Source organism: Mus musculus, chromosome 7, assembly GCF_000001635.26.
Source record: "Mus musculus strain C57BL/6J chromosome 7, GRCm38.p6 C57BL/6J".
Taxonomy (NCBI): Eukaryota; Metazoa; Chordata; class Mammalia; order Rodentia; family Muridae; genus Mus; species Mus musculus.
The window spans coordinates 8,632,633-8,658,142 of NC_000073.6; the positions used below are offsets into that span (position 1 = coordinate 8,632,633).

The 25,510-nt window shown below is 36.2% G+C and overlaps 1 pseudogene; it reads right to left on the minus strand.

Moving 5' to 3' along the window:
* Positions 1–916: 916 nt before the first annotated feature.
* On the minus strand, positions 917–16,634 carry Gm3584 (annotated as a pseudogene).
* Between the last annotated feature and the right edge of the window lie 8,876 nt (positions 16,635–25,510).

The window sequence follows — 25,510 nt, forward strand, 5'->3', positions numbered from 1 at the left end:
TTACAATCTAGTAGTTATCCCCCTCCTGGTCTGCCCCCTGACTTCCTCATCTAACATTTCCTCCCCCATTTCCAAAATGATATCACTACATCCCCAACATCCAGTCCTTCCCAATCCCTGGGGAATTAAGTCTCTCTGGGGTTAGGTGTTTCTCTCCCACTGATGCTAGACCAGGAAGTCTTATGCTGCATATTTGTTGGGGGCTTCACATCAGCTAGTGTATGATCTCTGGTTAGAGGCTCAATGTCTGAGAGATCTTGCTTTGCCATGTTTGTTGAGAATGCTGGTCACCCTCCTCTTCAGCTTCTTCCACATATTCCCAATTCATCCACAGAGTCCCTGGGCTTCTGATCATTGTTGGATATAATATATTTGTATTTGACAGCAGAAAAGGAACATTTCCTCCTTAGAATATTGGCCAGTAGCTTGAAGAACAAAAGAAAAAAGTCAGTATTTTCTTCAGTGTGTGCTCTTACGGGAAATCAGAAAATATGTTCAGATTTCATCTTTGCTGATTATTTAGTTACTCTCTGTCTGTTTCTCATTGATTATTTGATTTGGTAGATTGTTTCTATGTGTAACCATGTCTGTCCTAGATCTCATTTTTCTACGCAAAGTGGTGGATTCAATTGCCTTATCAACATTTTTTGGAAGTTACCAGAGGGCAATCTCCATGAAAGCAAATCGAAGAATAAAATTGTAATAATTAGAGAGTTTAGTTCTCTGAGAGAAAATGAAGAAAGTGAATGAGTGCAAGATTTTATGGACACTGTATGGAAGTTCAGTAGATATGATACTTCCTGATATCACTAGAGCAACCAGTGAGAGTGATTCAAAAACTAGACACATGCACTATAACCCATTATTTGGTGGGTATGCACCAACTTTACATTTGACAGAATTCCTAAATATTTGTTCAGAAATATGATTTTTCCCTGATCTTTTGGGTAGAATTTCTCTCTGGTCTCATTAAAATGATATAAATCTTGGGTACAAAAATACATCCAAGGATCCCTGCACTGGATGCCAAGATGGAGAAGATCTCCACAGCAACCATGTGTTTGCCCTTGGTGCTATGGTAGACAGGGAGGAAGTTGACCCAGACACTGCAGAACACTAGCATGCTGAAGGTCAAGAACTTGGCTTCATTGAATGTGTCAGGCAGATTCTTGGCCAAGAAAGCCAGAGAGAAGCTTCCAAGTGCCAGGCAGGCCAAATATCCCAGGATACAGTAGAATGCAGTAACTGAGCCCTTGTAGAACACAATGATGATGTGGCCATGGAGAGTGTGTTCATCAATATCAACAAAGGGAGGAGAAACTGCTAGCCAGATTGCACACAGAACACATTGGAGTAGGGAACATATGGGAATAATGTAGTTGGGTGTCCCTGATACCAGAAAGTTTCTCAATCTTCTTCCTGGGTCTGTGACTTTGAAAGCAAGAACCACAGTGACTGTTTTGGCCAGAACTTTGGAAACAGCCACAGTGAATACAATTCCAAATGTGATTTGTTGTAAGACACAGGTGGCTCTGTTAGGATGACCAATGAAGAAAAAAGAGCACAGAAAACAGGACATGAGTGATATCAATAATATGTAGCTGAGGATTCTGTTATTGGCCTTCACAATAGGAGTGTCATGATGCTTCACAAAGACACAAAGTACCACAGCTGTGAATGCAGAGAAACAGAAGGCCATTAAGGCCAGTGCCATCCCCAAAGGGTCTTCATAGCTTAGGAAGGTGACACCTTTCTGAATACATTTGTTCTGTTATGTATTGGCATATTGGTATTCTGGACAATTCACACATTGATCCATATCTGATTTCCAAAGGAAAGCTTAGTTAGGTCTTAATTACAAATTTTATTGACAAGGTATTTCAAGTAAGGGTAATGAGAGAAGCCTTGAAATGCTGCCTTTGATGCTGAGCATGTAATGTGAAGGATATTGTTGCTGAGCATTGCTTTCAATCCATAATATTCATAAAGATTTAACGGAAATAAAACCAAGCAATTTTTTCTTTGTCTAGTTAACATTTTGTATCATTTATGATGTTATTAGAAAGGAGTTTGTGGAGTGTGGGCGTGACAGGGGAACCAAGCTCTGAGGACCAGCATAAAAAATATAAACAGGTAACCTTAGGTAATAGGAGGGTGCATGGACCCACTAAAATGCACCAGAGACTTGGGAGGTCAGAGACCCTAGATGAAATGTACTACAATAGATAGAGGGAATGTACAGAGCCCACCTCCAGCGGGAAGACAGGACATCAAGTGAGTGATGGGGTTCCCATCCCATAGTCACATCTCCAGTCCATAATTTTTCCTGTCTGAATGCAAGGATGAAATGGAGATTAGCCTCAGGAAAAGAAGGTCCAATTACAGGACCAAAGTGGGATCTAGGTCAAGAGGAGGTCCTATGGCCTCACATTTTACTGAGGCTATGGAGCATTCACAAAAAGAATCTGTCATGACTGCCCTCCTAAATACAGTTATTTCCAACCAACTAATGGAGAGAAGCAACTAACCCCTGGATTAGGGAAGGCTGAACGTAGCTGAGGGGAAAGGCGATTTTGCAGAAAGACCAGCTGTCTCAATTAATCTGGACTGCAGAGATCTCTCAGACACTGGAGCATCAAACAGACAGCATACACCAGCTGATATGGGTCCCTCAATTCATATACAGTAGAGGACTTCCATGTCTGTGATCATACCAAAATGATGCACCTAACACTCAAAAGCCTGGAGGCCACAGGGAGTTTAGAGGTCAGGTGGGTTGGAGGATAGGGGGATCAACATGAAGACAGTTGGGGTGGGGAAGAGGTGTGGAATGTGACATATTGGATGGGGTATGGGGGAGTGGGGAATAGAATATGAAATGTAAAAAATAAAAAATAATGTTATCAGAAAGCAAAAATTTCCTAAGCCATTTTTGTTTCTATTTTGATATCAAGTAGATTATTTAATTCAGAGAAGATACATTCATAAACCACAATGTGGTCGGGTCTATTTTAGAACTTCAAAACCCTGCACTCACTGTTTTCTGAGATCACTGACTATTTTATAAATTTATTCCCTGTGACACATTGAGACTCTGTCCTCTACTGAGATAAGTATAATAGCTACTCAAGAATTCACAAGTTCAAACTCCTTGACATAGAAACAACACTAAATTAAACAGATCGGCTGTGTGTATGTGTAAATATTGATATGTGTGTGCTCATGCCAAAGTAGCACTTGCATTATTGAATTTAAGTGATTCCTGTAACAAGTCATATGAAGAAGTTTGAATAGAGAGGAAATATAATGCTTATGTTTGAATAGCAGGAAATGTTAATGAAATAAGCTTTAAGAAGTTTCCTCATAAGGCAATAATTAATCAAAAGTTCTGGTTATTGTTCATGAGATGCACTAATTTTAGCACTGAAGGAAAATATTATCTCTGTAGATACTTTGTACTAAAAGATCCTTCATGGCCCTCTAAATGATGCATCCTTAGCATTTTCTCATATATTTGCAATTTTTTTGTCTTCTATATTAATCTTACAGAGAAAATAGATTTTGCATCTAGCAGTCTCATGAGCTAATCCAGTAGATTATATATTATATTCAGTTCTTCATGGGCTCCTATTGTGACTAAAATCTAATATAAATGTAGTTTTACAATAGATAATTTATTTGGAAAGTCTTGTGCAGTGTTCCTGCAAATTGCAGTTATATTTTCTAAGTATTTCTTTGTGCAATATAATCTTCCATGAATTTGCAATAAGTCAATATGAGGGTTAAGGCATAAGATATGTTTGTTTGTTTTTGCAAGATTTTCTTAAGTATTTTTATATCTACAACTAGTAAATTTGATAACTAATATTTTATATCTGCAGTTTCCTTTGAGTTGACTTCATCATCCCAGTGTGGACCAAGAGAAATCCATATTTGTAATATTTATCAGAGCAGCAAAAACTCACTTGTCTCATTAGAAATTTCATTTTCAGGGCAGGGGCTGCAAACAAAACAGCAGGCTGCCATTCCATCCTTCCACAATCTTCTGAATCCAGGACTACATTCCGCACTGCACACAGAGGATGGCATCTGAGAAAAAATTAGACATATACTGATAATGAGTCTTATATATTTCTTTTATGTTTTATATTAGCACTTTAAGATTTCAATAAGATCCTTTTTTGCACACTATCTGATTGACATTTCCCTATGTCCATTATTTAATGGCCAGATATGAATATTGGAAATGCATTGAAGAAATGTTGTATAGTTTCTGAGTGTCTAGTAATTCAGGAAAAACAGCTGATTTTTGAGCTGTGTGTAAAAACTACAGAAGTAGCAACCTGTTGTTTTTTAGTTAATTATGTTCATCTTAGTACTAAGTGCTCTGAACAGACAGAGGGAACTTAACTGAGATATTCTCTCAGCCAACACTAGCCTGTCCTCATATCTTTGAAGCATTTTCTTAATTGGTAATTGATATAGGAGTGCCCATCTCACTGTGGGCAGTTAGGCCTGTATGTAGTCTTCTTTTAAGATCTATTTTTTAGTTCCAGTTTCCAGATATCCACACTTGTCTTTCTAGGACTATAAGCCATATCTCAAATCACACCTTCCTTCTCACTATGCTTATTATCAAAGTTTGATTAAAGCAACAGAGAAGCATGTTAGTATTTGAAAAAATTTGAAACAGGAAAAACATGTCCTTAAGTCACAGATAACAAATATGGCATCAAATAAATTACTATCGCAAAGCATGAAAAACTGTATATAAAAAACAGTGGAGTATGCAGACAGTGGTTTAATATGGTTGGAAATGATATGTTAATGTGTACTGAGTTTGAATATGGAGTGTTCCATGATGTCAAAATGCTCTACAGTGGCTTCAATGCTGGAAAAATCCAGATAAAAATTAGTTTGTATAAGTTTAATTGAAGATTTGAAACATTCTTTCTATGTTTTTGGTTTTGTTGAAACAGGATCTTACCATGAAGTACACTTACATTACCAATGAAGATGAAAACACATTTTTTCTTTTCTCCCATCATTTTCTTTAAATGTATGTTAACCCTTTGTAATATTTGAAAGACTATTTTGAGTTAGAGTAAGGAATGTGGACATATGTTTGTACTTTATGTTAATTTATTTTAAGGTAGTGTTTCCATATCACACATGGCTTTTTTCGTACTCACTATATAGGGCAGACTGGCAAGAAACAGACAGAGATTTCCAGATCTCTGCCTCTAAAGTGCTTGGATAAAATATGAATCACAAAAACAACCTGATATCATTTCTGATTTTCATGGATAATAACATTCTCTTCATGTATTATAGTATTGTCAATAATTTTGTGAAAGAAAGTGTTCTTATATCAGTAAGTGTCCCTTCTGTTCTATCACTATTTTTGTTTTTTAATCTCTAAATGAATGTTGGACTTGGTTAAGAGCCATTTGTGAAGGTTTTTGTAAAATAATGTAATTCCACATTTTGTGGTGTACTACTCTTAATGGATCTACAGATATTGAACTATACTTGCATCCCTGGAATAAATTCTCCCTGGAGGAAGAGAATAGTGGGAGGGGAAAAATAAGAGAAGAATCAGGTATGAGAGAATGTGGAAGATCTGTACAGAGGTCAGGAAATTGAACAGAGGTGTGTAGCAACTAGGGACGGGGAACTGTTTGTAGCAACCAGAAAGTCCCAGATGCCAGGAAATCAAGAGCATCCCAGGACGTACAGCGATGATATTAGCTGAAATATCCCAGAATCGGGAAGGAGAATCTGTCGAGACAATAGCCAGAGGATAGGCATGGCTCCCAGTTGAGGGATAGGACCACCCACACATCTACAAAATTTTAACTCAGAATTGTTCCTATCTATTGGAAATAATGGGACAAAGAGAAGATCAGAGACTGAATTAAAGGCCACACACAGCCTGCCCCACCTGAAGATCCATCACAAATGCAGATACCAAACCCAGACACTATTGTGGATGGCAAGAAGTGCTTGTGGAAAGGAGACTGATCCAGCTGTCTTCTAGGAGGCTCTGCCAGATCCTGACCAATACAGATGTGGATGTTCACAGTCAACCATTGGACTGAACACAGGGACTCCAATGAAGGTGTTAGGGGAAGGACTGAAGTAGTTAAAGCTCCCTATCTGTCATCAATGTGAGGGGAGTCCCTTGGCCCTGTGAAGGCTTGATTCCCCAGTGTAGATGAATGCTTGGGTGCTGAAGCAAGAGTGGGTATGTGGGTAGGGGAGCTCCCTCATAGAAGCATGGTAAGGGGGGATGGCATAGTGGATTTGCAGAAGGGAAATAGTGAAAGGGGACAAAATTTGAAATGTGAACAAATGCAATCTACAATTTATAAAATTGAAAAAATCCACAAATACAAAATCACCATAAAAATGGGAGTATATTTCAATCTTCAACCCTAATAATATAATAAACAACTGTAATATAAAAGCAGTTTTATTTAGTAAGGCTTTACATGTCATACTTGTATTAAGCTAAAGGCAGCTGGGCAGTGATGGTTCATGTCTTTAATCGAAGCATTTGGGAAGGAGAGGCAGGCAGATTTCATAGTTTACAGCCAGCATGATCTACAGAGTGAATTCCAGGTCAGCCAGGACTATACAATGAAACCTTGTCTCAAAAAAAATAAAAATCAAAACAAAACAAAAACCCAAAACAAAAACCAAACAAAACAAAACAAAACAAAACAAAGGCATCAATATTTTTAAGAGCCAAACGATAATCAGTTTATATGTTCTTATAGATATGTTAGTTTATAGTATTATATTCAGACTTTTGTCATGCTTATTGAAAATTGTTAACCTAATTTTACATCGTGAATAAAGCTATAAAATACTAATTTTTATAACTTTCTTATTTAAACATGAATCTTAATGTATTCATTTGCTGACAATTAATATAGAAGTTTGTAACAAAACTCAAGATCACCATTCTTTAGAGCACCACTCTACTATAATGTGACCTTGAAGGGAAAAAGTCCAATAGGGAAGTAAAACTCAAGCATAAAGCACCACTTAAGACGACCTGATAAATACTTTGCGATGCTTCAGGTAGAGAAAGCTCAGAATAAGAGCTCAGAATGTCTGGAGAAAGAATGATGTCAAAAGATAATTCCCCATTCCTACATTGCCTGTAGTAGGTCATGCAATGATGTTTTAAATGTGAGAAATAAAGAAAGAGTTAGGATATCCAACTTGAAAATTAGCCCTGATAATAAAACTAGGTTTGGTTTTGTCTATAGCCTCCTTTAAAAAGTATACCAGTTGAATGTTAGGAATATAATTGCAATTTTTTTCAAAGCGCTACTATACATCAGGCAATAGGTAAAAATAATAAATTTCTCTATATATAAACTTGTTATTTACTTACTGTTTCTCCACATAAAATGCTAAAGTATACTGCAATAAATGATGCTTATATGTCCATGCAATGTGCGACATGGACACATATGAGGGGTATATAACTCTCATTTATGGTCAAGTAGTGCTTCCTAAATATGTTATAAGAAGCACAACTCCAAAAATAATTATTTTCTGTGTGAATGCTAGGAAGTTGACAAAAATCCAAAGTAGGGAAAAGAATGAGCAATCCAGGGATATCAGCAGTTTTTGAGGAATATTAGCTCTAATATTTTAGCAATCAAAATAGAGAATTGGTCTCATCCCAGAAACTTTAAAAAATCCTGTCTACAATAGATGGAATAGTCAAGTGGAAGCAATGAGTTGGTCTCATTTGGGATCAAATGTCAATGTGATTGTATTATAAGTCTTATGCTCCCAAGGCCTGAGGACATTCAGTTTACATAAGATTAAATTCCAGCTAGAGGAACAGAGCATTTGTGAGTCACAAAAATTTCCTACTGTTCTTTGTATTTGGAAATTATGTTATGGTTAATCAGTGATAAAAGAAGATACCAACAGTGTTTGACTACCAGATTTTTGTGTTTTGGCTGGCTTTGAAAAGGACAGTCTATTTCAGGGTTTTTATGTAGAATTCCCATTGACATATAACTTAATTTTGTCCAAGGAATTCCTTTTGCAGTTTGACATTAATAGTTTTTAGGAGCATCTTATTATGCTTATTCACATGCAAATATGAAATAAATAATTGGCATCAATAATTCCATATGTTCTGATTATAGAATTTACAATTTCAATTATAGTTTCAAAAATAAAGTATTCTTAGTACTAAACCGGGAATAAATATCACTCCATTGTCTATCACTAGCTCATGCTTCACTCACTACTATTCATATAAGCTATGAGGTAGGATTTCCTGGTCTTTTCACCTAGCACCATTTCATATGACTAGTTACCATAATGTGATATGCAAATTTTGTCCCATTATGATGGCTTAGTTTTTGTTTAATCTTGTTTTATTTTAGTATTCTCCTATAGAATCCTGTCATTTTCTAATGAGTGACAGAAAGTGGATCTGATGGAAAAGGCAGTTGGGAAGGAATTTGGAATATTAACTATGATATATTTGCCAGCAAAACTGACAGTTGGTCACATCCCAATAGAAGGGAGGTAAATTGTAATTAGGATACATTATGTGAGGATAACAAGTGATTGTCCAAAAATAAAACAATCACAATTACAAAAAAATTCTCTGTTTTCAGAGAATGATCTTTCTGTTGTGTGTTGTGTTCTTTTGTTACATGTTTTTGTCACGTATTATTCCATGCATATCTATCAAATGTATTGTTCCTGAATTACCTTTTTCCCTCTTATTAAACATTATAATGTTTTCCTCCATTTTTTTAATAAAGAAAAGTTTTCCTCTTGTATATGAATGTGTCTTCATACCCTCGGTAGGCAAATTAGGAATGTCTCAAAAAATAAACCAGCCTTGTTGTCCTTGGTTTAATTTAGAGAATTTTAAGAAAAGTGTTCTATCATAATGGAAAATTATTTGTTGCTTTTGTCTGGTTACTGCATTTCCTGTATTTGAGGTGCGTTAATAGCCATTTCTTTGTCTGTTGTTCTAGTGCTGTTTATAGGCTCCCTTGACCTTCTGTTCATCTTACATAAAAGCATGAATGGATTCTTCAAATTTATTAAAAAGTGATGTTTCTTTAAATATGAATTTCCATAGTTGTGTTCATTAGTGAATGTGGTAAGTGTCCTTTTATTATATTGTAAACATTTTTGGATACAATGAAAAGGGATAACTCTTATGACTCTTTTTATTTCATAACTTTAACATTAGACTCTATCATATGAATATCTGTTCCAGAGGTTTAATTAAGAGAGGAGATTACATTGTCCAAAGAGCAATTATATGGAGAAAAATATGTTCAATTTAAAGGAAAGTATATCAAACAGTGGTGAAGAACAGTTTTTTTTTTATTTATTAAATGTCAGATAATGGTTCTGATATAACAAAGGTATATTTTATGCATGTTTGAAATCTTCAAATTGGTAAAATTGTCAAAAATAAAAAAAAAATATACAGGAGACTAGAAAAATGGTTTCTGATGTGACATAATTGTTCATTTCAATATGTTGCCATGAATCCACTTGACACTGTTTATTGCTGTGTATAACAAACCAGTAAGTTAGTAAACACCCACCTTTCTACTTCCTGTGGCAACCTCAAGCATGTCTACATATAAGTGAAAGTTTCGACCATGTGAAAAGTATGGGCTGAACTTTCCTCACTTCACCTTAATCCCAAGGTGTTGTGAGAGATTCCCAAAATGGAAAATGTCATATTCTTCCTGCATTATTACTCTTTGTTTCATAATCACTTTGTCCCCAAGAGGATTAGTAAAGTGGATCTTTCTTAGAAAGGAGTTTACCTAAAATACAAGCATTGTACTATTATGTATTTAAAATACTTTCAAGTCATAAAATGCATTCTGATTTTATAGCAAAGGCAACTACATTTAAAGAAAGAAAGACAGAAAGAGAGAAATCACAACAAAGCAATTGGATAAATGAAATTATCATAATATTTCAAGAATTTCAATTCTCTCAGTCAAGAATACCAAACACAGAAAAAAGCAGAACCAAACACAGCTATGCAACACACACATACACACACACAGACACACACACACATTGACATAAAAACACTGGGAGAGGCATAAATATATAAGCACCAGCCATGAATGATATTGACACATAGAGAAATTTATACTCAAACGTAAATACAAAATGGCAGGCAAAGTCCATGCCAAGTACAAAGGGCAGACTCATACACAGCAAAGCAGGTACAAATCCGTATAAGTACTTATAAACACTCACAAAATACACACAATGTACACAAAGAAACCTACTCTGACAAAACCACAAAGAAACATATGCACATATATAAACAAACACACTTATAGAAAGAAATTCCTACATAGAAAAAATTGTCACTTACTTCCACTTTCATATAGAGATAAACATGTATGTTGAAAGTATCACAAGAATGAACACAGATACACAGAAAGTGTAGAAAATAGACATATACACAGTGAGAAACATACATTCACACATATAAACACTTTTCTACAGACAGAACTGAATACCAACACTATTTCTTGTTTAGTTACTCTCAGAAAACCCAGAATGATCTCCAGAGCCTACACTCTTGGTAGAATCACTGGAGACCACTCCTTAAATGATTTCCATATAACTGACAAATATAAATAAAAACTCATCTTCTAACCATGGAGAAAATTAATGAGTAAGGATAGTTTATATTCAATATTGGAAGGGGTATGCTAATGGATATTCACATGCTCTGTATAAAACCACCCATTTTCATTGCTAGTCTATGAATTCTTTTTCCATTCACATTCATAACAATCTCTAGACTGCCTTTCTTTAAGGAAAAATGTTCAGAAACTTATTATTTTGGAAAACATTTCCTATTTCTTTAAGTCTGGGCATCTGAAAGACTCTAAACAGCTATGCAATTGAAGACATCAAACCTTGTCCAATAGAAGAAACTTTACCTTCAAGCAGTGAGAACTGGCTCCTTTCCCATTGTCTATTGCCTGATTATCAACCTGCTGCAAATTCATCTCATGGAGTGCATGGGCTATGGCATGCACAGCATTGTATATGTTATGACTACTCTCACTAAAGGCCATGTCAAACTTCTGTTCCATTAGCCAATCAAATGAGGCATCAGATGAATTGTTCTTCAGTATTTTACACTTAGATGCTGAGGATTCATATTTAAAGTATTTCCACTCTGGCATTACTAGATATAAATCTTTGCTTCTGAGATGGAACCATGTCTGTACAAAATCTTTAAAGCCAGAAATCCCACCATGGTGGGGTAGAAAAGTAAGTGATCCATAGATTGTGCCATGAGTTATGTCTCTCTTACTGGTAGGGAAATTCCATTGTTTTGTGGTGATCCATATTCTCTGTAAACCTGGAGGTTCCCACATTCTGAAGATCAAATCAACGAAATCGATTGTTTCCTCATAAATGATGATAACATTTGAGGATGACATCACAATTTGTTTGTAGTACATTTCAGTTTTGTGTTCAAATGAAATGTCATCAACAGAGATCATTTTCACAAAGGCAAAGCAAATTTCCTTGTTTTCCTTCTGTTTTTTCAACTCTAAAAGAAATTGGTTTCCTTGATCGTCATCTGGGATGACAAGGCCAATCCAGTTCCAGTTGAAGTAAAGTATGAAGGAGACCATTGCCAATGCTAGAGATGTGTCCTTTGGGGCCATCTGATAGAGATAGGGATATTGTTCATCATCACTGAAGATGGAACTGAAAGGCCCATAGGTAAGCTGAAGGATCTACAACACAGAGAGCAGCATGAGGTGTAGTGTCCTTGAAAACACTTGTAATCATACTTACCTGCAAACTGTTGATTACCTGTGACTTATACTCTCATCTCTAATTCAAATGTGCAAATATGGAATCCTGGCAGATCCACTTCTAATGGGAACAGCAAGCATAGCTGTTTGACAAGAAGTAACAAAATATATTTGCATGTTATAATATCTGCCTTTCTGTCTTTCAGTTTTAATCTTGATATCCATGTTTCCAATGTTTGAAGGGATTTTGATACTTTTACAATTTGGGGTATTTGATTAATATTTTTTAAAGAAGGTCTTTATGCTATAATCCAGGATTCCTTCTACTATTGACCAGGAGAGTCCTGTACATAATACTGATTTAGCATTTCGAAGAGATATTCTTATATTGCCCTAGTTGAAGGTAATATCGTACACTAGAGGTTTTGACTCACATAAAAATGTCAGAGATCTCCTATTTAGACTAAGTTTCTGAAATATTCTGGCAATGTCTGCCTCTGTGCCTCTTCATGAGACAGATAATAAGATCAAATAAAATCTAAATATTTAAACAAGATTTGGCAGCCTAAAAGTGTTACCAGCAAATCAGATTAGAAAAAGTCATACCCAGGTAATTATAGGGCAAAATAAATCGGTCTATAAGTTGTACCTCTTGATAATAATATACAGAAATAAAGTTAGATTGGATGAAGTTATCTCCTACATCCAAAGTGTCTTATAATGATAGATAAATTTTAGTGTAAAAAATATGAAAGAATGATGCATCAAATTCTCATAACCCCTCTTTCTTAGAGAAATTCACTTGTGAAGTTCTAATCTTGTATCTTATGACATAGAAATAACAGAATATAAAAAAATATATGAGACATAGCAATAAATTTCACAGAGATATATAATTATTATATTATTAAAGAAAAGGACTCAATATGTCTATAACACTATGGGCCTGAATTCTTTGCCAGAGATCTAATGCCAATTTAAATTCTGACTCTAAATAGTTAGTTATACACTCACAGGTAGTCAAATGGCGAACTCCACATACTGGATTGGAGTTTTTCATCCTTTCTTGTTGCTAAAATGTCATGAGTAGTCAGGCTAAGGATGGTATTTCATGCCTTTTCAAAAAAAAATACCCCAGATATTTAAAAGCTGGGTTATAGAGAAATGTTGTTAAAATTTATTTCTAAAACCTCACAGTTTATCACTGATGACTAAATTTATATAACTACCATGACTGTAAATAATAATGCTGTTATTTCAGTTTACCAATGATAATGTAAAATTGTGACCAAGATGAAGATAACTCCTATCTGGGGACAGAAATAATATGCTCTATGTTTTGGAACAGCACGAACAAATCTTTTCTTGCTGAGCTTGGTATATATAATGAAACTCTCTGACTGACAGTCCGTCAAGGCTGTAAGATTCTCTCTTCCACCATGCCCGACTTAATTCTACATGGCCTTCTCTATTCCTCCATGAAGGTATCTGTCAACTTCTGGTGGTAGTCCCTATTTGAAAGCCTATCATACTTCTGAATAGTAAGTATCCTGGAACAACCCAGATTGACATAAGCATAAGTCCAACCACATCCATTAACTTTCTTAATAGCTATCAAATTCTCCCAAAGAAACATGATGTTAAGAATTTCTGTCCCATGATAACTCACACGTGGAGATAAGAAGCTGTCCAGGTACGTCCAGAAACTTATAGATACCTCCCAATTGGGTCCTGTAAGCAGAAACGAACACATAGTCTCTTCATTACAGAAATAATTAGGGATAGGGCTTTGTTTTTTTTTTTTTATGAAATAAATATGGTGTAGGTATTACAGTTTTCCCATCACAACGGCCCAAAGTGTATCTTATAATCAAAGACATATTTGGTAAAAGATCAGAATTCCTGTTGATTTCATCCATTGCAAAGGCCAATGCCAAAGCGTATTTGTGGTTTTTAGTCGTTTTTCTGTAAAAGAGTACAGTGTTTATTATGGCCAGATGATTATACATGATTATTTGTACTCAAGAGAAGCACTATGGTATACTGGAAGTTTCTGCATCTGACATCTAAAGAAGGGAACAAATGGTTTTTGTTGTGAGGTTGAATTGACATGAGAACCTGGAAAATAGTAAACTCTTTTAAAGTTCATGACAGTATTTCTCTCATAAATAAGATATGGTATTGACCTCATCCACAGAGAACATTCCCATCTCTTCTTTTGAGTGCTTGATCAGAAGGTAAAGAGAAAATCACAGATATTGACAAAACAGTAATTCTGATCATGTCTTCATTTTGAAATTATTGAGCAATATAAAAAACTTGTTATTAGAGCCACTGAGTTCATATTTTCTTGTGAAATTAACTGAACTTGTTAAGGCAGTAATAACATGAATTATCAATGCATAATGGTCTCTCTCCAGCAATATTTGATTCTTGTACTTATAATCACTTATAATTAGTGGTCAAAATTCTTGACATGTCCCCTCATATCTATCCTCATCTTGTTATTTTTTCAATCTTTTATTCAAAGAATATCTTTTAGAAAGATATATTTTTAAATAAATTCAAATATCAAACATGAATTTGGTAACTGATACATGTCAATGTTTACGTTTGTATGTATTTGAGCAAGTATTATTTAGGTTATAAGATTGCAATACATGGAAATGTTTTATAAGATACTTTCCTGTAGACTATCCTAAATTCAAATGCACAGGTATGTAGTAGTGCCAGGTATTTAGTGCAGAGATTAAGGGGTTGTCCTACCACCAATGTATCTTGCTCCTAATTTCTTTTTACAAAGGAATGTGATATATTCACTCTGGGTACTTCATTCATTATAAATTAATTTATAGGAAATATCTTTGGCAAACTTTCCAGGTACAATAAAACAATATTAGCATCCTATTGAGAACTAGGAAAATAAGGAAATTGCAGTGATATTTGTATATGCCAGTATTATATACTTATAAAACAGAAGAGATTTTGGTGTAAATTTATAGAATATGTTCATATTTTTCTTTGTAAAAATAAAAAGTGGGCCACTAGGCAATGGGAATGGAATAATACCATATTGAGTTCATTTACGTTTATGTAGAGAAAAACGCAACCTGTTTTATCCTTGTCATTTCATATAATCTTATGAATAAACACTAAATATGCACCTACATATTTAATGATTGAAATGAAGTAAATACAATTAGGTTTTCACTACAAATTATACAACTATTGTATTTTTATTCTATAACCAATACAATGGTTCATTTTTGAATATTCTTTATTACTATACACACACACACACAGACACACAAAATCTCAATTAAAGTTTTACTAATATAGAAATGGAATTTGAAAGTAGATGTTGTACAATTGTCAGACTACTTCCTACAAATAAACTTTAGGAAACATCAGTTACTTAAGCTGTCTTTGTAGCCTAGTAGTCTAAAGGGCTGTGTTTTAAAGCAATGATCAGCAATCCACAAAAATGGGTATTGATACCACATTGGGAACATGTGTACTAATATTTACTAAAATTATTGAAAGAAGTTTCACAAGATTTAAAAATTTTAAAAGGGCCAGAAATTAGCCAACTGAGACATGAATAGAGAAGATATTTCTCTTAATGAAAAAAAAACCCAAAAAAACAAAAACAAAAAACAAAACAAAACAAAACAAAAAACCTAATACAAAGCTCCTGCGTTACTGATCTCAAACGTTACAACTATCTCACAATACAATTGTCACCCAGGCCAGTGACAAGGGACATAAGCAGTCACCACTGTTACTGATAGTGTGCCTATTCAAAGAATGTAATCATATCATTGGATTCCATATGTTCCAAGTATGGTTTATTCTAAAGAGAGAGTGCCCAATTGAACTTTGCAAAACATAAAAGCCAGTGATTATACATAAATAGTGTGAAGTATGAAGCCACAGTGCTTTTGGATTTTATCTTTTAAAACACTTTGCTGTCTTGACCCCCATTGAGATAACTATTCCTTGCTCATATACATACAAAAAATTCCATCCAGGTATTCATATGAAATAGAAATTTCTGAATGTAAAGATCTCTTTCTAAATCTGATGAAGCTTTAGAAGTCAATAAGTGACCACATGCAATGACTTTGAGACAGTAAGTTTGTATGTATGTAAAGTTTTTGACAACTATATGTGCCACGAATATTACTGGAACCAGAATATGCTATAGGAGCAACACACTTATGGAAGGACTTTCAGCACAGTTCATGAGCTTTTATTTACACGGACTTGGGATAAAACATAATGCAATATTACAGGATCAATGTCAATAAGCCATCACTGTCTAGAGTGCAATATAAAGTGTCAAAAGGCAGGCTTTATGTTAAGGATCAATGTAGATATTCCTTTATTCCTAAGCTTCCAACCTTTAAATCAGAAGCCACCTGAAAGAAAACCAAAACCTCCACTGGATTCATTAAAAGGAGAAAGTAGGTTTGAAAATGTATAGGAAGTAAGGTTGGTTCTTGGTGTTCAGACTTAGCAACAGGACAGAAGACTAAAGAATTTGACTAATATCCTCGGAGCACTCAAGAAGTACTGAAGTTGTCATTTCAATTTGAAACTCAAATTTACTTACAGGAAATTCAGAGTCTTGGTGAAATAATCTTTCTCAATAGGTTTCTGAACTACTGCCAGGATGAAAGCACAAGTTAATCCCAAATATTCATCCTGAATTTCATTCAAATTTATTCTCCAAAAGCACCTGGGATGAATAAAGTTGGCCATGAAAAGTGGAATGTTAAGCAAGAAGAAGACTCCCATCAAAGTGAACATATTTTTCCTGTGTTAAATCTGGGCAGTGTGGATTGTGATGAGTCATGCATATCAGCACATCAAATTTCTCCTTGCATTTATTTCTTTGTGCAATGGTGAGGTTTATTGCATATTCATGACTCATTTTATTTTTAGGTTTCTCCTGAGCCCTGAAGAAACTTAAATACTTTCTTCCCTGGGGCTCTGCAACTGGTGTCCACAGCCCATGTAATAAACACATGTAGGTAAATACTTAGGAGGATAATTCATTCTCAGTCTCCATGATATCAGTCATGTTTGTGAATCTGTGGAAGGAAGCCCCTGTGTTCAAATTTGGTCCCTGGAAAGTTTCAACAATCTGCTTATGTGAACACAGTTAGAAATGATGTCAGTGGTTTGTATCACATTATTCACAGTAAGACATCCAGAAATAGCAAAACTGGAGCTACTGAGGACATACAGGACACTTTATTACACAGTCCAAGTCATGCAGAGGCAGACTCATGTTTACAGTCACTGAGATCCACAGACCATGTACAGTGTGGACTATGTTACAGAAGTGATAGTAATATCTAAACAAGACCTGTGCTTCCATTATCTTGAAGATCTATAAACAGATCAAATCTCAAGTATAGGTAATCCAGCTCTATCTGAAATCATACATTCTTCACATATCCACAGTTAATTTACATGGTAAAGATTGAGTTTAAAGGCTCAACAAGACCCAGAAAATATGCCATGCTTTGTTCTTTATTTCCAATAAAATAAAAAGTCACTCCATTTTCCAAAAAATATTTAGTCACGTTAATATTTGAATTCCAAACCATTATCTCCGTCCCACGTGCTCATTTTTTTCAACTTATTATCCTAGGCTGACGCATCTATTCTATATTATATTTTTTCCTACATTGTTTTTTGTCATTTTACATTGAGGTAGTGGCTGTTAAGGAATCTTATTTACAAATAGCTATTAAATATCTTAGAAACAAATAGTGACTGTGAAAGAGCACTGTGTTTCAATGTGTAAACTTTTCCTATACATCCTCTCTACCCATGTATATTTTGTTGCAGTCTAGAGTCAACAGTGACAATCTGAGAATTTACTGAATATTGTACACTCATGAACCTGTTTTATTGGATTTGGACTGGAAACAGGCAGAGTATATATAGGCAGTTCATCAGTTTGGGTGATGATATGCTCCATTTTATGTTTGAATAACACAAACAAGTTTAGTGTTTTGCATTGTATATTTCTGCATTATGTAAAAGTCACTGTTTTTCCTGTGTATGACTGCTGAATTTCTGGTAAATTCAGAGTGCAGAGACTTTTTATCTAGAGGAATGATAATGGAGCAGTCTTTCATAAGAATACAGAGGAAATTTGTTTTTCAAGTTTGCAAATGAAATTTTCAGTAGTTAAATTTTGTTAAATTTTTTTGTTTAATAATTATTATTTCCTGTAAATTACCATGCATTATTGATTGTTTCATTGTCACACATTGACACAAATATAGCATGTACTTTGCTGGTATCTGCACCTCCATGGCCCATGTCTGTTGCCTATCTTGCCTGTGACTCATTCTTCAGTTCAATTCACCTTCCTCTCCCTTCAAGACATTCTTGTCATGTTCAATTTGCAACTCATGAATGATATTTTTCTTTAAATTTTCTGACCATAGGCTTCATATTTCCTTTAGTCCTTTATGCCTTCCTAATTGCTTTATGCCTCTTTAGTCAAATAATTTCTCACTTTCTTCAGTTTTTTTTTTTTTACTTTTAGATCTATTCATTTATTTCTATGTATATGCATATTTTATTAATAATTATTGCTTATTTTATTTCTTTGCATTTCAAAAGTTATCCTCATTCCAAGTTTCTCCTTCAAACCCTCACAGCAAATCCCCTCCCTTCTGATTTTATGAGGGTGTATGCCTACCAATGCACCCACTCCCACCTTACTGCTCTAACTTTTTCTTAAGCAATGGCACAAAGCCTTCACAGAACTTATTTCCTCCTCTCCCATTGATGCTGGATAAGGCCCCCCTCTGTTATATATGCAGCTGGAGCCATGGGTCTCTCCATGTGTATTCTTTGGTTGGTGTTTTCGTTCCTGTGAGTTCTGGGGTGTCTAGTTGGTTGATATCATTGCTCTTCCTATGGGGTTGCAAACCCCTTCAGCTCCTTTGGTATTTCTTCAACTCCCCCACTGGGGTTCCTGAACTCATCCAATGGTTGCCTGCAAACATTTGCAACTGTATCAGTCAGGTTCTCATTGTGTCTTTCAGGAGACATCCATAACAGTTTCCTGTAAGCAGGCACTTCTTGACATCAGCAATAGTGACTGGGATTGTTGACTGCATATGGAATGGATCCCCAGGTCGGACAGTCTCTGGATGGCCTTTCCTTCATTTTTTGCTCTACTCTTTTTCCCTGCATTTCCTTTAGACAGAAGAAATTCTGGGCTAAATTTTGAGAAGGGGTGGGGGTGTGGCCAACCCTCAACTGGCCATTCATAACCTCTGGATATGGTCTCTACTGCTCTCTCCCTTTGGTTGAGCATTTCAGCTAATGTCATCCCAGTTTTGTCTTGAGAGCCATTTGCTTTCCTGGCATCAGGGACTTTCTGTTGGCTACCCCGTTTTCCACCTCCCATTGCTACACACCTTTCTTTAATTTATTGATCCTTGTATATCTCTCTGATCTCCCCTCACACTTGATCTTGCCCCCTTTTACTTCTCCCTTTCTATTCTCCAAAATCCTTTTCACCCTGTACCTCCTGTGACTATTTTGCTACTACTACTAAATAGGAGTGAAGAATCTACACTTGGTCTTCCTACGTCTTGAGCTTTCCATGGTCTGTAAGTTGTATCATGGGTATTTCAATATTTTTACCTTATATCCACTTATCAGTGAGTATATACCATGTGTGTTCTTTTGTAACTGTGTTACCTCATTCAGGATGACATTTTCTAGTCCCATACATTTGCCTGTAAATTTCATGAAGTCATTGTTTTTAGTAGCTCTGTAGTACTTCATTGTGTAAATGTACCACGTTTTCTGTATCTATCCCCCATTACGTATTTATTTCATTTACATTTCCAATGTTATCCCAAACAGCTCTTACACGCTCCCCCATCCACTCCCCCACCTGCCCACTCCCACTTCTTAGCCCTGGTGTTCCCCTGTACTGTGGCAGATAAAGTTTGAACGACCAATGGGCCTCTCTTTCCACTGATGGCCAACTAGGCCATCTTCTGATACATATGCAGCTAGAGACACGAGCTCTGTGGGGTACTGGGTAGTTCATATTGTTGTTCCACCTATAGGGTTGCAGATCCCTTTAGCTCCTTGGTTACTTTCTCTAGCTCCACCAGTGGCACTGTGATCTATCCAATAGCTGACTGTGAACATGAAGTGCCCCAGAATGCCAACTTTAACAACAAAAATAATAGGAAGCAACAATTATTTTTCCTTAATACCTCTTAATATCAATGGACTCAACTCCCCAATAAAATTTTTCTTCACAGCTAAGCTTAGGATAGCAGCATGTCCTGATGGCCGAGTTTTTAAAATTCATTGGAGATGTAAGACAGGTTGGCTCCAATTAGGGCACTTCCACCATGAACCAGTGTTCAGTTGGCAGCCCTTACCCAAAGGAGACCGTAACCCACAAGAAGGAAAATCTCTGTGAATTTGAGGCTATGGTGATGTAAACAGTGAGTTTGAGCCAAGATTAAAAATGAATAAATAAAGTAAAAATATAACAAAGGGTGTGTTTTCTTATGAATTGTGAGTTAGAGATAGAAGGATCTCTTTGAGTTTGAAGATAGTGTGGTACATAAAGAGACAAGACAGCCTTCCGGTCCAGTGCAGCACCAGGGTTCCTGGCCCGGGGAGTCTCCGGACACCCACAAGGACCCACACAGGATCCCCCACAGGATCCTAAGGCCTCTGGTGAGTGGAACACAGCGCCTGCTCCAATCCAATCCTGCGGGACCTGAGACTGCATTAATTGAGGAAGCAGATAACCAGGCCTGATCAGGGGCACAAGTCCCTTCTGGTCCACTGCAGCACCGGGGTTCCTTGTGCACTGAGTTACTGGACACACCCAAGGTCCTCACAGGACCCTCAGGGGATCTTAAGACCTTTGATGATTGGAACACAACTTCTGCCAGGAGGCAGGTTCGAACACCAGATATCTGGGCACCTTCCCTGCAAGAGGAGAGCTTGCCTGCAGAGAGTTCTGACCACTGAAACTAAGGATAAATCTAGTCTCCGAGGTCTGCTGATAGAGGCTAACATAATCACCTGAGGAACAAGCTCTATCCAGAGACAACTATAACAACTAGCTCCAGAGATTACCAGATGGCGAAAGGCAAACGTTAGAATCCTACTAACAGAAATCAAGACCACTCACCATCATCAGAACGCAGCACTCCCACCCACCTAGTCCTGGGTACCCCAACACAACCAAAAAGCTAGACCCAGATTTAAAAGCATATCTCATGATGATGGTAGAGGACATCAAAAAGGACTTTAATAACTAACTTAAAGAAATACAGGAGAACACTGCTAAAGAGTTACAAGTACTTAAAGAAAAACAGGAAAACACAACCAAACGGGTAGAAGTCCTTAAAGAAAAACAGGAAAACACATCCAAACAAGTGATGGAAATGAACAAAACCATACTAGACCTAAAAAGGGAAGTAGACACAATAAAGAAAACCCAAAGTGAGGCAACGCTGGAGATAGAAACCCTAGGAAAGAGATCTGGAACCATAGATGCGAGCATCAGCAACAGAATACAAGAGATGGAAGAGAGAATCTCAGGTGCATAAGATTTCATAGAGAACATCGGCACCACAATAAAAGAAAATACAAAACGCAAAAAGATCCTAACTCAAAACATCCAGGAAATACAGGACACAATGAGAAGACCAAACCTACAGATAATAGGAGTTGATGAGAATGAAGATTTTCAAATTAAAGGGCCAGCAAATATCTTCAAAAAATTTTAGAAGAAAACTTCCCAAACCTAAAGAAAGACATGCCCATGATAATACAAGAAGCATACAGAACTCCAAATAGACTGAAGCAGAAAAGAAATTCCTCCCGACACATTATAATCAGGACAATAAATGCACTAAATAAAGACAGAATATTAAAAGAAGTAAGGGAGAAAGGTCAAGTAACATATAAAGGCAGGCCTATCAGAATTACACCAAACTTTTCACCAGAGACTATGAAAGCCAGAAGATCCTGGACAGATGTTATACAGACACTAAGAGATGCCAGCCCAAGCTACTATACCCGGCCAAACTCTAAATTACCATAGATGGAGAAACCAAAGTATTCCAAGACAAAACCAAATCCACACACTATCTTTCCACGAATCCAGCCTTTCAAAGGATAATAACAGAAAAAAACCAATACAAGGATAGAAATCATGCCCTAGAAAAAGCAAGAAAGTAATAACTCAACAAACCTAAAAGAAGACAGCCACAAGAACAGAATGCCAACTCTAACAACAAGAATAAAAGGAAGCAACAATTACCTTTCATTAATATCTCTTAATATCAATGGACTCAATTCCTCAAAAAAAAAGACATAGACTAACATACTGGCTACACAAACAGGACCCAACATTCTGCTGATTACAGGTAACCCATCTCAGGGAAAAAGACAGTCACTACCTCAGAGTGAAAGGCTGGAAAACAATTTTCCAAGCAAATGGTCTCAAGAAACAACCTGGAGTAGCCATTCTAATATCTAACAAAATCGACTTCCAACCCAAAGTTATCAAAAAAGACAAGGAGGACACTTCATACTCATCAAAGCTAAAATCCTCCAAGAGGAACTCTCAATCCTGAATATCTATGCTCCAAATGCAAGGGTAGCCACATTCATTAAAGACACTTTAATAAAACTCAAAGAACACATTGCACCTCACACAGTAATAGTGGGAGACTTAAACACACCACTTTCATCAATGGAGAGATCGTGGAAACAGAAACTAAAGAGGGACACAGTGAAACTAACAGAAGTTATGAAACAAATGGACTTAACATATATCTACAGAACATTTTATCCTAAAACAAAAGGATATACCTTCTTCTCAGCACCTCACGGGACCTACTCCAAAATTGACCATATAATTGGTCACAAACCAGGGCTCAACAGATACAAAAATATTGAAATTGTCCCATGCATCCTATCAGACCACCATGGACTAAGGCTGATCTTCAATAACAAAATAAAAAATGGAAAGCCAACATTCACATGGAAACTGAACAACACTCTTCTCAATCATACCTTGGTCAAGGAAGGAATAAAGAAATAAATTAAAGACTTTTTGGAGTTTAATGAAAATGAAGCCACAACGTACCCAAACCTATGGGACACAATGAAAGCATTTCTAAGAGGGAAACACATAGCTCTGAGTGCATCCAAAAAGAAACTGGAGAGAGCAAACACTAGCAGCTTGAAAACACATCTAAAAGCTCTAGAAAAAAAGGAAGCAAATTCACCCAAGAGGAGTAAACTGCAGGAAATAATCAAACTCAGGAGTGAAATCAACCAAGTGGAAACAAGAAGAACTATTCAAAGAATTAACCAAACGAGGAGTTGGTTCTTTGAGAAAATCAACAAGGTAGATAAACCCTTAGCTAGAATCACTAGTTTGCACAGGGGCAACATCCTAATTAACAAAGTCAGAAATGAACAGGGAGACATAATAACAGATCCTGAAGAAATCCAAAACACCATCAGATCCTTCTACAAGAGGCTATACTCAACAAAACTGGAAAATCTGGACGAAATCTACAAATTTCTAGACAGATACCAGGTACCAAAGTTAAATCAGGATCAAGTTAATTATCTAAACAGTCCCATATCCCCTAAAGAAATAGAAGCAGTCATTAATAGTCTCCCAGCCCCCCCCCAAAAAAAACAAAAACAAAAACAAACCCAGGACCAGATGGGTTTAGTGCAGAGCTCTACCAGGCCTTGAAAAAAGATCTAATTCCAGTTCTGCACAAACTATTCCACAAAATAGAAGTAGAGGGAACTCTACCCTACTCATTCTATAAAGCCACAAATACTGTGATACCTAAACCACTGAAAGATCCAACAAAGATAGAGAACATCAGACCAATTTCCCTTATGAATATAGATGCAAAAATACTTAATAAAATTCTCGCTAACAGAATTTAAGAACACATTAAAGCAATCATCCATCCTGACCAAGTGGCTTTCATTCCAGGGATGCAGGGATGGTTTAATATACGGAAATCCATCATCGTAATTCATTATATACACAAACTCAAAGACAAAAACCACATGATCATCGCATTAGATGCGGGAAAAGCATTTGACCATATCCAACACCCATTCATGATAAAAGTCTTGGAAAGATCAGGAATTCAAGGCCCATAACTAAACATGATAAAAGCAATCTACAGCAAACCAGTAGCCAACATCACAGTAATTGTTGAGAAGCTTGAAGCAATCCCACTAAAATCAGGGACTAGACAATGCTGCCCACTTTCTGCCTACCTATTCAACATTGTACTTGAAGTCCTAGCCAGAGCAATTCCACAACAAAAGGAGATCGAGCAGATACAAATTGGAAAGGAAGAAGTCAAATTATCACTTTTTGCAGATGATATGATAATATATATAAGTGACACTAAAAATTCCACCAGAGAACTCCTAAACCTGATAAACAGCTTCGGTGAAGTAACTGGATATAAATTAACTCAAACAAGTCAATGGCCTTTCTCTACACAAATAATAAACAGGCTGAGAAAGAAATTAGGGAAACAACACCCTTCTCAATAGTCACAAATAATATAAAATATCTTGGTGTGATCCTAACTAAGGAAGTTAAAGATCTGTATGATCAAAACTTCAAGTCTCTGAAGAAATAAATTAAAGAAGATCTCAGAAAAAGGAAAGATCTCCCATGCTCATGGATGTGCAGGATCAACATTGTAAAAATGGCTCTCTTGCCAAAAGCAATCTACAGATTCAATGCAATCCCCATCAAAATTCCAACTCAATTCTTCAACGAATTAGAAAGAGCAATCTCCAAATTTATCTGGAGTAACAAAAAACCTAGGATAGCAAAAACTCTTCTCAAGGATAAAAGTACCTCTGGTAGAATCACCATGCCTGACCTAAAGCTTTACTACAGAGCAATTGTGATAAAGACTGCATGGTACTGGTGTATCGACAGACAAGTAGAACAATGGAATAGAATTGAAGACCCAGAAATGAACCCACACACCGATGATCACTTGATCTTCAACACGGGAGCTAAAAACATCCAGTGGAAGAAAGACAGCATTTTCAACAAATAGTGTAGGCACAACTGATTGTTATCATGTAGAAGAATAAAAATTGTTCCATTCTTATATCCTTGTACTAAGGTCAAATCTAAGTGGATCAAGGAACTTCACATAAAACCAGAGACCCTGAAACTTATAATGGAGAAAATGGGGAAAGGCCTCGAAGATATGGGCACAGGGGAAAAATTCCTGAATAGAACAGCAATGGCTTGTGCTGTAAGATGGAGATTGACCAATGTGACCTCATGAAACTTCAAAGCTTCTGCAAGGCAAAAGACACCGTCAATAAGATAAAAAGGCCACCAACAGATTGGGAAAGGATCTTTACCTATCCTAAATCAGATAGGGGACTAATATCCGATATATATATCAATAGAGTGGAGTCCAGAAAATCAAATAACCTCATTAAAAATGGGGCTCAGAGGTAAACAAAGAATTCTCACCTGAGGAATACCGAATGGCTGAGAAGCACCTGAAAAAATGTTGAGCATCCTTAATCATCAGAGAAATGCAAATCAAAATAACCCTGAGATTCCATCTCACACCAGT